Source organism: Theropithecus gelada, chromosome X, assembly GCF_003255815.1.
Source record: "Theropithecus gelada isolate Dixy chromosome X, Tgel_1.0, whole genome shotgun sequence".
Lineage (NCBI taxonomy): Eukaryota > Metazoa > Chordata > Mammalia > Primates > Cercopithecidae > Theropithecus > Theropithecus gelada.
The window spans coordinates 57,655,539-57,668,239 of record NC_037689.1 but is presented as its reverse complement, the minus strand read 5'-3'; positions in this window follow the sequence as shown (position 1 = coordinate 57,668,239).

Sequence of the window (12,701 nt, the reverse complement as noted above, 5' to 3'; positions counted from 1 at the left end):
TCAAAGATCAAGACCCCTTGAAAAAAAAAAAAAAAAAAAAAAAAGAAAAAATATCAAGGAGTGCAATTGCTGAATTATATGGTAAAGGTATATTTCGTTTTCTAAGAAGCGGCCAAACTCTCTTCCAAAGTGACTGCAATATTTTAAATTCCCATCATCTAAGTATTAGCATTTCTGTTGCTCCACATCCTTGCTAGCATTTGGTATTGACAGTGTTCAGAATCATGGCCATTCTAATAGGTGTATAGTGGTATTTCATTGTTGCTTTAATTTGCATTTCCCTGATGACATATGATTGAGAGTATGTTTTCACATGTTTATTTACGGTTTGTTATCTTCTTTGGTGAGGTGTCTGTTCAGGTCTTTGGCCCATTTTTTAATCGGGTTGTTCTATTAATGTTAAAACAATTTTTAAAAATTTATTCAAAAGCTACTTTTATTAGCTACCCTCCCACAAAACAGGTAAAGAAAAGTAATAGAGATGAAGTTCAGATTAGTCTATTTTGGTACACACTATGATAAAAGGGATTGAAGGACAGAAATTGCAAGTATTGTGCAAAATGAGGTTTGGAGATTGTATTAGATTCCTATTTCTGCGTAACACATTACCTCAAATTTAGTGGCTTAAAATAATAAAAATTACTCTATTACATTTCTGTGGGTCACAAATCTTATGCAGGTCACACATGGCTATAATCAAGGTGCTGGCAGGGCCACATTTCTTTCTGGAGGCACGAAGGGAGACTCTGCTTCCTTCTATCCACTTTGGAATGGTCTCTTATATAAATGATGAAATATCTATTATTTCCACGATAGCCTTAATTTAAGATGTATATAGAACTATCAAAATACATTAAAATATCAAGTAATCTTTACTTTTGTAAAAAAAAAAAAAAAAAAAGAGTTTTCTAAATTGTTAACCAGAAGCACAGAATAAATGATGAGATGGACTATACAACCTCTTAAGAGTGTGGTATAAAAAGACAGTATTGCTCATAAAAATCAAATAGAGAAAATGAGAGGATGTTGTAGAAAGACTACAATTTCTTGGAAATAGTCAATAGATCTGATTTCAGGCAAAAGCAGATGCCCAGGTATGCAAATCTGTTTTTTGTTTTATTTTGTTTTGTTTTTCAGAAAATATTTCAGGTAAACTGTGTTTGAGAGACCAAATATTAATTAACAGTTTGTTGAGCAAAGCAATCAGAAATACTAAGACAAGAAGGATATGGTTGGAGTTGATGCATTCTGAAAACCAGGGAATATTTCAAGGGAGTTAGCTGCTTCAGACTGTCAACTGCTAATTAATTTTCAAAAATGTAATCAATGCAGCTGCCCAAGCTTCCTTTTAACTTCATGAGAAATAAACAAATGTGGAAAACACAAGCTTATAGAAGATAATTTTTTAAGAAAGCAAGTTCTAGAACATTTTTGGAGATAGTACATATTTAGTCTGAAATGAAGATCAACTACTTTTGAAAAAGAGTGGTGGAAATAGGGACACCTGTTAGTTTCCTTTTTGTATTTTTCTTTTTTAAAAAAATTTTAAACAATATAGAAAGCCAAATGATATATAAAATGCATTTGTAGTCTTTGCATATCCTATTGCAGTTAGCCATAACTTTTAAGACTCTAAGTTTTAATTAATATAGATAATTGTTTCTGAGTTTTGCTTGTGTTGATGCTATTTTCCTATTTTCTTGTGACAGTGATTGTGTGAGTAGCAGTGGATGTGACACTGGTCAGGGCTGTTCCCGTGCCACGGACGCCTTAAAAATCTGTGAGTACTCAATAATAAAAGTTTTTACTTGTTTTCATGTCTGATTGTTTTATGCACAAAACATAATATGAAATGAAATATTAAACAGGGATAGTTATGAGGATAGACAGAATGGCAAGCCCTGGAGATTGCTGGCTGATTTGAGGCTGGAGTGTAGGTCCTCAACCTTTTCCCTCGATGACCCTTTGGACGACTCTGTGCACATCTCTCGTGTCACTGCCAAGTCTAGTTCCCTCCAATGTACAGAGAATGTGTTTAGATATACAGCCTTTATGTCTCTTCTGCCTTATTCCAAATTGTTTAAACTTATTTAAGGGACAGGTATCACCAAGTTTAGAATTGTAAGGGGAGCACAGATTTACTTTACTTTATGAAATAACTATATGTCTAGAAAAGATGGATATAATGATCAGTAGAAAAAATAGATATAGGAATGTTCTGGTTATCCAGAGCTGCAGAACAAACCACCCCAAATGTACTAGCACAAAACAACAAAAATCAATAATGATGGTTACCTCTCACACTTCTGGTGTGACTGGGCTTAGCTGGGTGGTTCTAGCTCAGGGTCAGATGGAGGCTGAGCTTGAGTCATTTCAAAGTCTTCCTCACTCACATGCCTGACTGTTAATGTTGCCTTTTGTTAAGGACATCAGCTGGGGTTGTTGGCCTGGACACTTACTCATGGCTTCTCCACGTGGCCCAGGCTTCTTCCTGGAATGTCAGTTAAGTGCTAAAGACAGATGAGCCAAGAAGGAGAGAGAATTGTGAAAAGTTGCATTACAATATCTGAACTAGTGTGAAAAATCACACCACTTCACTTTTCCAATGTACTGTTGATTAGAATCAAGTCACTAAGACTGACTTACCATGTCATCAAATTTAAGGCAATATTAAAAATTTTTTGGACATGTTTTAAGACCACCAAAAAGAAAAATATATCTATTTTATTATATATAAAACATATTATATATATATACACATATATACTAGATATAGTATATAGTATAGTATATATAATACTATACTATAATACTATATAATATAGTATAATACTATAGTATAGTACTACATATAATATTATACTATATACTATATTATATATACTGTATATACTATATATAAACATATATATTTTATATAATATATAAAAATATATACATATATAAAATATATACTTATATATAACATACAGTATAACATATATACAACATATAATATAAAACATATATAATGTATAATATATATAGATATTTGAGTATATAAAAGTCTTTTCTTTCCAGGTCGAATTGCCCATTACATTTTGTAATGTGAAGTATTACATAGTTCACAAAAAATTAGAGGCCCATAGGTGACTCCTTGGCTATGTATAACTATGTTAATTTTAAACTGTAGTGAGGTTCCCTTTGTAATGAAATTCTCTATTAAGGAATTCTTAATAGAAGGTCATAATTATACATTTTGTTATATTAAACTTGATCTAGGGTCACCCATAATTTCATTAAATAATGTATGTATTATCTTCTAATCTTGTGTTCTAATGCATTGAACATGTTAATATATCTGAAACTGTTAATCACTAACTGAAACAGCTGCTTTATTTGAATAGCACTTACAAAACGATATGCAAACAAGCTTTGCTTCATGTTTTGACAGAAGTCAAATCCAATTTCATCAGATAGTTCTGCTCAGTGTGTGTTCTTTACCTGGGAATGAAAGGAACTTCGAGCCTGGAACTGTACTTTCTTCCCTTTGACATCTACATGTGCTACTGTGGACAGGGCAATAAAAAGATGAGGGCAGAATTGTGGTTTGTGCTTTCAGCATGGGCTGCCACTTTAATGGCGTAACCAGGAACAGGTGACTTGAAGGCAGCCGGAAGTCTTTTGAAGTGTGGAATTCTACTCTATTACCAATAGTATCCCCATTTAGCAGCCCATCTAGAAGTGTGCAGACAACAGCCATAATTCAGACAAGGCACCATGTGTTCATTTCCAAGTCACGAGGAGTGAGTAGTCCAGCCTTGATTGTCCCTACTTGGCTCAGTGACATTAAGAAAGCTAACAACATTGATGACACTGAGACACCACCGATTGAAAGTTCTGTTTTTCCCTTTGTCTCATCCCATTTTCTATTTCTGACTAATTCCGCCTCCCTTTAAAAAAAAAAAGTCTCTTTCATCAATTACGCCAATTCTCCATCCTGATTTATTTTACACTCTTTTATGCCATAATATGGTCAGACTGCTTTCACACAAAGCTGTAAGGACACTCATTTAAGAAGTGTTTATATTAATTTTTTTTTTTTTTTTTTTTTTTTTGAGACAGAGTCTCGCTCTGTCGCCCAGGCTGGAGTGCAGTGGCCGGATCTCGGCTCACTGCAAGCTCCGCCTCCCGGGTTCCCGCCATTCTCCTGCCTCAGCCTCCCGAGTAGCTGGGACTACAGGCGCCGGCCACCTCGCCCGGCTAGTTTTTTGTATTTTTTAGTAGAGACGGGGTTTCACCGTGTTAGCCAGGATGGTCTCGATCTCCTGACCTCGTGATCCACCCGTCTCGGCCTCCCAAAGTGCTGGGATTACAGGCTTGAGCCACCGCGCCCGGCGTGTTTATATTAATATTGAAGTCTATTAGAGCTAAAGCTTTCTTTACTTCTCAGGGTTTCTAATTATTCCAATATCTTAAGCTGCAGCTTGTCACATTCAGGTATTGTGGTTGGTTCTAGCAAATCAGCTTCTGCAGGAGCAACTTTTCCCTTTCAGTCTTATTTGCATTAAAGATGAGTCTTAGACACCATCTGAGTATTCGATCAGTTTATTCTGACAATGCTGTCACAAGATGGATAAAGGAAACATGTTGGTGTCATGGGCCAGATATACTCAGGTTATCTGATGACCAGATGACCAGGAAGGTCTCTGTGTGAAAACTATTCACAGTTTGGGGAATCTTTCCCTCTTTCTTTATACTTGTATTCATTCTTGGTGAGTTACCAGGTCTTTCTTCCATAAAGGAAGTTTAAGCTATTCTCGTAAGGGTGAGTTTTAAAGTTTATAAATGTGCTGAGGTGGCCTTGTCTCTTAAAAATCCCTGGGCCAGGTTTCATCATACTGCTAAGTGACCCATAGGGTAGGCCCTGCAATACTCGAGGGTGGGCCTTATGGCTGTCGTTAATCTTATAGCTATAACATGTCTCTTATAATTCAAAGGTTAGCTTTTATATAGTCCATGTAGAAGGGACATAAATTTGAGAAAAAAAACTAAATTATTTTGATTGCTTTCGAGTAAATAATTTTAATTGATATAGGATTATTAACATGTTGTTGGTAGGAAAAGTAAGGATTGGAAATATTGGATGACTTATACTAGATAGACATTGCTGCTGGTAAGGGTTGAGACATGATTCATACCCGGATTTTTTTGATACGTTCTCACTCGTAAGTGGGAATTGCACAATGAGAACACACAGACATAGGGAGGGGAACATCACACACCAGGGCCTGCCGGGGGTTGGGGGCTCGGGGAAGAATAGCATTAGGAGAAATACCTAACATGGATGACGGGTTGATGGGTACAGCAAACCATCGTGGCATGTGTATACCTAGGTAACAAACCTGCATGTTCTGCACATGTATCCCAGAACTTATAGTATTTTTTAAAAAATAAAGATTCTATATTCTTTACTCTTTTGTTTTCTTTCCTTGGAGTTTTTAAAAAATAGTCTTGATTTTATAGAAGACTTTTATATTAATAGAAAAATTGAAAAGAGTACAGAACTTTTCCATATACCCACCTTCACACATATTGTTATTAACTGACATTAATTAGGATGAAACAGTTGTTACAATTAATGAACCAATATGGATACATTATTAAGTTCATAGTTTATTCATATGTCCATTGTAACTTTTTATTGTGGTAAAATACACATAATATAACACAACGTTCTAATCATTTTAAAGTGTGCAATTCAGGGACATTAAGTACACTGACAATGCTGTTCAATGTTCAGTCATCACCATTACCTAGTTCCAAAAGTTTTATCACCCTAAAAGGAAACCCTGGGAACATTAATTCATTAATCCTCATTAATCCCTCTCCCAAATTCCTGGCAAACACTTACTTGCTTTTGATCCTATGAATTTTCCCATTCTGGATATTTTCTATTAATGAAATCGTATAATATGTGGCCTTTTGTGTCTGGCTTCTTTTGCTTCACAAGATGTTTTCAAGGTTGATCCATCCTGTAGATCAGTGTTTGCCAAAGACTGGGGGCATAGGGCAATGGCGAGTGATTGCTTAGTGAGTATGGAGTTTCATTTTAAGGGTAAGAAAACTGTTCTAAAACTAGATAGTGGTGGTGATTGAACATTTTGAGTGTATTCAATGCCACTGAACTTTACACTTAAAAATTGTTTAAAAATGCATTTTAAGTTGTCTATATTTTATCACAACAAAAAGATTTCATGTTATTTTAAGGTACTTAAGATGTGTCTGTGGATATAAACTGGCTCCCCATCCCCCACTTTTTGTTTGGCAGTCTCATATAGTTGTACTTACCTCGTATATATTCTGAAGAGTTGTTGGTTTTTCTCCATTCTTCTCATTACAGTGGAATATCAAAAAGTTGCCTAAAAAGCAATAAAACTAAAATTTTCTGTTGTGTTTGTTATTCCCATCATGTTGGAGTAATATCTAGCACGTGGATGCTGTTTTTGTTTTCTTTTTTTCTTCAGTTCAACAGAATAGACCCAAATTCTAAGATATAGATTGGTGACAACCATTCTTTGCAGACATCAATTTATTTCTTTTTTTTCTTTTTCTTTTGCTCCTTTTTGTTTGTTTGTTTGTTTTGAGACAATGTCTCTCTCTGTTGCCCAAGCTGGAAGGCAGGGGCATAATCACTGTTTATTCCAGCCTCAAACTCCTGGGCTCAAATGATCCTCCCACCTCAGCCCCCCAAAGTAGCACATCATCACATCCAGCTAATTTTTTATTCTTTGTAGAGACAGGGTTTTTGCCATGTGGTCCAAGCGGGTCTCGAACTCCTTGGCTCAAGCAATCTGCCCGCTTCAGCCTCCCAAGTGCTGGGATCACAGGCATGAGCAACTTCGCTCAGCCTGTTCCTTTTTTTGTTGACAGTATTTTCAATACCTTGCTATCACTTCACTGTCCTGATGGCCTCAGTAAGAATGTTAATTTAGGCCGGGCGCAGTGGCTCACACCTGTAATCCTAGCACTTTGGGAGGCCGAGGCGGGCAGATCACAAGGTCAAGAGATCGAGACTATCCTGGCCAACATGGTGAAACCCTGTCTCTAGTAAAATGCAAAAATTAGCTGGGCGTGGTGGTGCTCACCTGTAGTCCCAGCTACTTGGGAGGCTGAGGCAGGAGAATCACTTGAACCTAGGAGACGGAGGTTGCAGTGAGCTGAGATCATGCCACTGCACTCCAGCCCAGCAACAGAGTGAGACTCCGTTTCAAAAAAAAAAAAAAAGAATGTTAATTTATCCCACTATAGCAATTAATATCTGTATCTGACAGCAAACAATATTGAGCATCTATTCGGTGCCAAGCACTCTGAGAAAATCTAGAAATGTAGATAAAAATCTCAGTCCTCAAGTTGCTAAACAAAGAACATAACCTTAAAGATAAAGACTTAGACTAGTTGTGAGTAAATTTTATGACTACACTCAGAAGTGCCATGATATCAAAGGGTGGGCATCCAGGCTTTGTTGTGAGCCTCTGTGTATTAATTTTCTATTATTGCATAACAAATTACCATAAATTTAGCAGCTACAAACAATACACATTTATTATATCACTATTTTCAAGGGTCAGGAGTGTGGACACAACTTGAATGGATCCTCTGCTTAAGGTTTTTGTTTGTTTGTTTTTGTTTTTTTTTCTGAGACAGACTTTTGCTCTGTTGCCCAGGCTGGAGTGCAGTGGCGCAATCTCGGCTCACTGCAACCTCCGCCTGCTGGGTTTAAGCAATTCTCTGCCTCAGCCTCCCGAGTAGCTGGGATTACAGGCACCGCCACAACGCCCGGCTAACTTTTTTGTATTTTTAGTAGAAACAGGGTTTCACCATCTTGGCCAGGCTGGTCTTGAACTCCTGAACTCGTGATCCACCCACCTCCACCTCCCAAAGTGTTGGGATTACAGGTGTGAGCGACTGTGCCTGGACTGCTTAAGATCTTATAACTCTTCAATCAAGGGATTGACCTGGGCTGTGTCCTTCTCAAAGGCTCAAGGAAGGAAGAATCTGCTTCCAAGCTCCCTCGTGTTGTTAAAATAATTCATTTGCTTATCGCTTTGGGATACAAGGTAGTTTGAGTCTTCAAATACAGCAATGGAGGACAGAGCAACTCTAAAAGGAAGATTGTATAGAGTTACTCTCTTTCAGAAAGGCATTGAATTTTTTTTTTAATCTGAGAAGGTGCACAGGATACAGACCCACATGTATCAAATATATTTACACTATTTTAAATGCATGTGTAATGAAATAATAGCAACTTGAAAGAGGTATTGTACTTACCTGTTGTCTATGAGATCATTTGTACATGAAAAATCTTGTATCATATTATAATATGTAGAGTTAGATTTTACACTTAAATTACCACTCATGAAAAATGCTGTTATATTAATACTAAATAAAATGCTGTTTTATATTAGATTTTACACTTAAATTATCACTCATGAAAAATGCTGTTTTATATTAATACTAAATATTTTTTATTCTCCATTAAAGAAATATTTGGTTGAAATGAATTCTTCTGAGTTTGTTAAAATTGGTAATTATATTGTGAACAGTAGTTTGATCTAAAGCTTTTGAATCCCTTTGTAATATTAATTTATAATATAGCCTTAGAAAAAATACTAAGCTTAATTCTCAATACCATAGTAAGGAAGAAAATTTCCTTATTTGAATTGGACTATTAGAATATTAATATTTGGCTGTGTAGTTTTTTTTTTAAATTTTTTGCTTCCATAGGTTTTTGGGGAACAGGTGGTATTTGGTTATATGAGTAAGTTCTTTAGTGGTGATTTGTAAGATTTTGGTGCATCCATCACCTAAGCAGTATATACTGAACCCAATTTGTAGTCTTTTATCCCTCACCCTCTTCCCAACCTTTCTCCCTGAGTCCTCAAAGTCCATTGTGTCATTCTTATGCCTTTGCATACTCATAGTTTAGCTCCCACTTATGAGTGAGAACATACAATGTTTGGTTTTCCATTCTGTGACTCTGCGTTTTTATATCAATTAATCAAAATATAACTGCACTTAATTTATCATTCATATTTAAGTCACAGCCTTTTTACATATACTTTGTTTTGCAAGAAAAAATATTAGCAAAGAGCAAAAGTTGTGAAATTATACTGCTGTCAAATGTGAAATAATGCCTTCCATGTAATAGATTACATCGTTTGCAATAATTTATATGGGGGAATGCATCAATTACACTGTGCATTTAATTATATTTCCAAGTGTATTGAAAAATGCAATTACACACAATAGATAATGTCCAAGTCACCTAGTTGACAGCTGTTCTTAATTAAATGTGTGATGCCTGCTTTGCCATTAAGAATCACCTGTTGAATGCTATAATTAAGCCTCCATTTGGCAGCTTTCCATGTGTAGCACAGAAACATTTGACTAACACCGCCATCAAGAAAAGACTGGTTGTTTCATTTTGGCTGCTCCATTTGAACTTTTAAGTAAAATTGAAATGCTTTACGTAAAAGCTCTTTGAAAATATAAACAGTTCTTTAAAAATATGGCAAGATTTATAGAAATTCTCAGAATAGGGGAAACGCTACAAAAGCCTTAAAAATACATCCTATCAAATGCCAGAAATCTAAAGAAGTGTCTGCTCTCATGTGGATGGAGGCAGATTGAACGGGGGAGCAGAATCATGACTCAGTTCCCGAGGAAATGCACCTTCTGCGAGGAAAGGTTACTCGACCCCCATTCCAAGCGTATAAACACTGTGAAGTGCACATCACTGTATTGACACAACCCTGGGCTCTATCTTCACTGTGATGCCCAGCATGTGAACATCTGGTCTGTATAGTCCTAAGTTCCCACATAAGAGATCAGCAGATGTTACTGAGCTGATCTGTGTAGGGGAGGCAAGAGCATCAAGTAAAACCTTTTGATCTAGGGGCTGGGTTGAGACTGGCTTCTAGTTGCAGCTACTTGTGTAGTGTATAATCAGTACTCCCCTACCAACCCTTAGACTTTTATTGAGACAACTTAGATATCCTCTTCCCTTGGACGATTCATCTTACAGGACTTTGTTGTCCTTTTCTGTCTGCAAACATACGTCAGAAGCAATTCAGATGATAGTCCAGGAACTGCTGACTTGAAAAAGCCAGGATGTGATTTAGTATCCCTGAACAGCAAACTGGTCTAGTCCCACACTAGAGCTCCACATACTAAAAGGAGTTTCAGCCTTGCCATGTCAAAGTAAAGTCGGGAGGGCAAGCATGCCCGTTCCCAAGTAGAAGACCCTGCAAGGCCTTCTTGTTGATTTATTGTCTACAACAATTTAATGTGAAGCTCTGTCATACCAGTTGTGAAATGTATTGAATGTCACTCTAGCCATCTCCCATATAATTGTATTAAAAATCCAGAGCACTAGACTGATTCTTGGCAATGTTACTTCTTGCATCATCTCTTAGTCTCCTGAGATTTTTGTCTCTGCTAATGCAGACATCCTGCTAGCAACATATATTATGTATATTTCCAAATAGTCAACCATCCATGTATAACCATTTAATCATAATTAATATGTGGTGTTTAAAAATAATATTTTGTTTAATTTTATTGAATATTAAAGTGAAATATTAAACTTTTTTATTTTGCTGAATTTGTAAATGTAATTTTACATTTAGGCAACTAATTTGGGTTTTATGAAAATTCTTTCTTAGCTGAAGAGATTGGGTATTATTTGAGGGTGATTTCTCTTTTTTCCTTCATCATTTTTAATGATAGCCTCATTCCATTTGCCCTGTGACTTTAATTCAATTTGTTATTACTGCTCTTTTTTTTTTTTCACAGCTAAGCTCCTCCCCAAAAACCCCTTCATATCTTGGGTCACATACAGAATCTGTTTCATGAACATTTGGAAACATGCATTGACCTCATGATGCCCACTGGCAAAATGGGTACGAGTTGTATGAAATCAGAAGTCTCCATCTATATGATAAATATTTATAAAGTTACATATAGTTTGAGCCCCTTACACACTGCAAAGCCTTCTCCAGTTTTACTCACACTTCTTTCTCCTAATACTGTGAAACCTTTATCCTACAATAAGCACTGCAACTTTTCCAAGAGATATAATTAGGAGAAAATTGGAAAATGATAACTTTGTATTCTCAAAGGTCTCCTCTGGGTTCCTTATCAATGGCACTACCAGTTAGTCTGTAAAGATTCCACATGCCCAGGGTGCCAGCATTTTAGCACCAAGGGTACCATCTCTAATACCATGTAGTAGATGAAGGAAGTAATTGCTGTTTTTCTGTAATTTGAATAGTAATTTTATGTTTTTCCACATCCATGCTAATATTATGAACCATCTCATTTTTTTAAAGATAAAAGGTAGAATATGGAGAGAGACTATCAGAATGAAGGATTAAAAAAAAAATCACATGATCATCTCCATAGATGCAGAAAAAGCATGTGCCAAATTTAAACACCCTTTCATGATACAAAAACTATGAATGTAAGGAAATTACCTTAACACAATGAAAGTCGTATATGAAAAGCTAAAAGCTAACATCATACTTGATGGTAAAAAACTAAAATATTTTATGCTAAGATTATGTACTCTTGCTACTTTTATTCAACATAGTACTGAACTCCTAGGCAGAATGATTTGTCAAGAAAAAGAAAAATCCCTTTTAGGGATCCAAATAGAAAAGGAAGAAGTAAAATTATCTGTTTGAAGATGACATGATGTTATATGTAAAACACCTTAAAGACACCACAAAAAAGTAAACTAATACAAAAAGTCAATAAGGTTGCAGAACACTAAATCAATACATAAAAATCAGTGCATTTCCTCAGACTAACAATGAACAATGGGACAACACAGTTGAACCTGGAGGATATTATTGTTACTGAAAATAAGCCAGTCACAGAAAGATAAATACTGTATTACTCCATCTATATGAGGTATGTAAACTAGTCAAATTCCTAGAAGCAGAAAGTACAATAATTGTCAGGGGCTCAAGGAGGGGGAAATGGGAAGCTGCTATTCAATGGGTATGAAGTTTTAATTATGCGATTTGAGAAACTTCCAGAGATCTGCTGTACAACACTGTGTCTATAGTTAACAATATTGTACTGTCTAATTAAAAATGTGTTAAGAGAGTAGATCTCATTTTATGTATTTTTACTGCAATAAGAATATATAAACTTTGTCACCTTTAAAGTGAATTCTCAATAACATAATTACATTTTTATTCTATTCAATTCTCCAACACAGTTTAATCTCTGCATTCAAGGGAATCACATTCCAGAGGAGGAAGCAAGATTGCATAGGGCTGGCCCAGCTCACACAGAGATGGTGAATTTGAAGTAGGTGCTCCCTTCATGTGGATAAGAAAACCTTACCGAGCATATGTCACAATGGTAAAAATTATAATAATGTATTCCTTCCTTCAGTGGATGCAATCTTGTGGTGGAACAACCTTGCCCTCAATGATATGACACTTTGCAAAGCATAATCTTTCCTTATGCACACAGTGTCCTGAAATCTGTCCGCTAATTTCTGTAACACAGATAGACCGTGACAATTTCTAGAACAGAGGGAAAAAATGCATTTCTATGTGGTAGCAGAGAGAGAGAGATAACTGATTAATAGAGGAAGTTAGTCAAGAAGGATGAGTAGAAATTTGCCAATAAAACAAAGAGGTTAG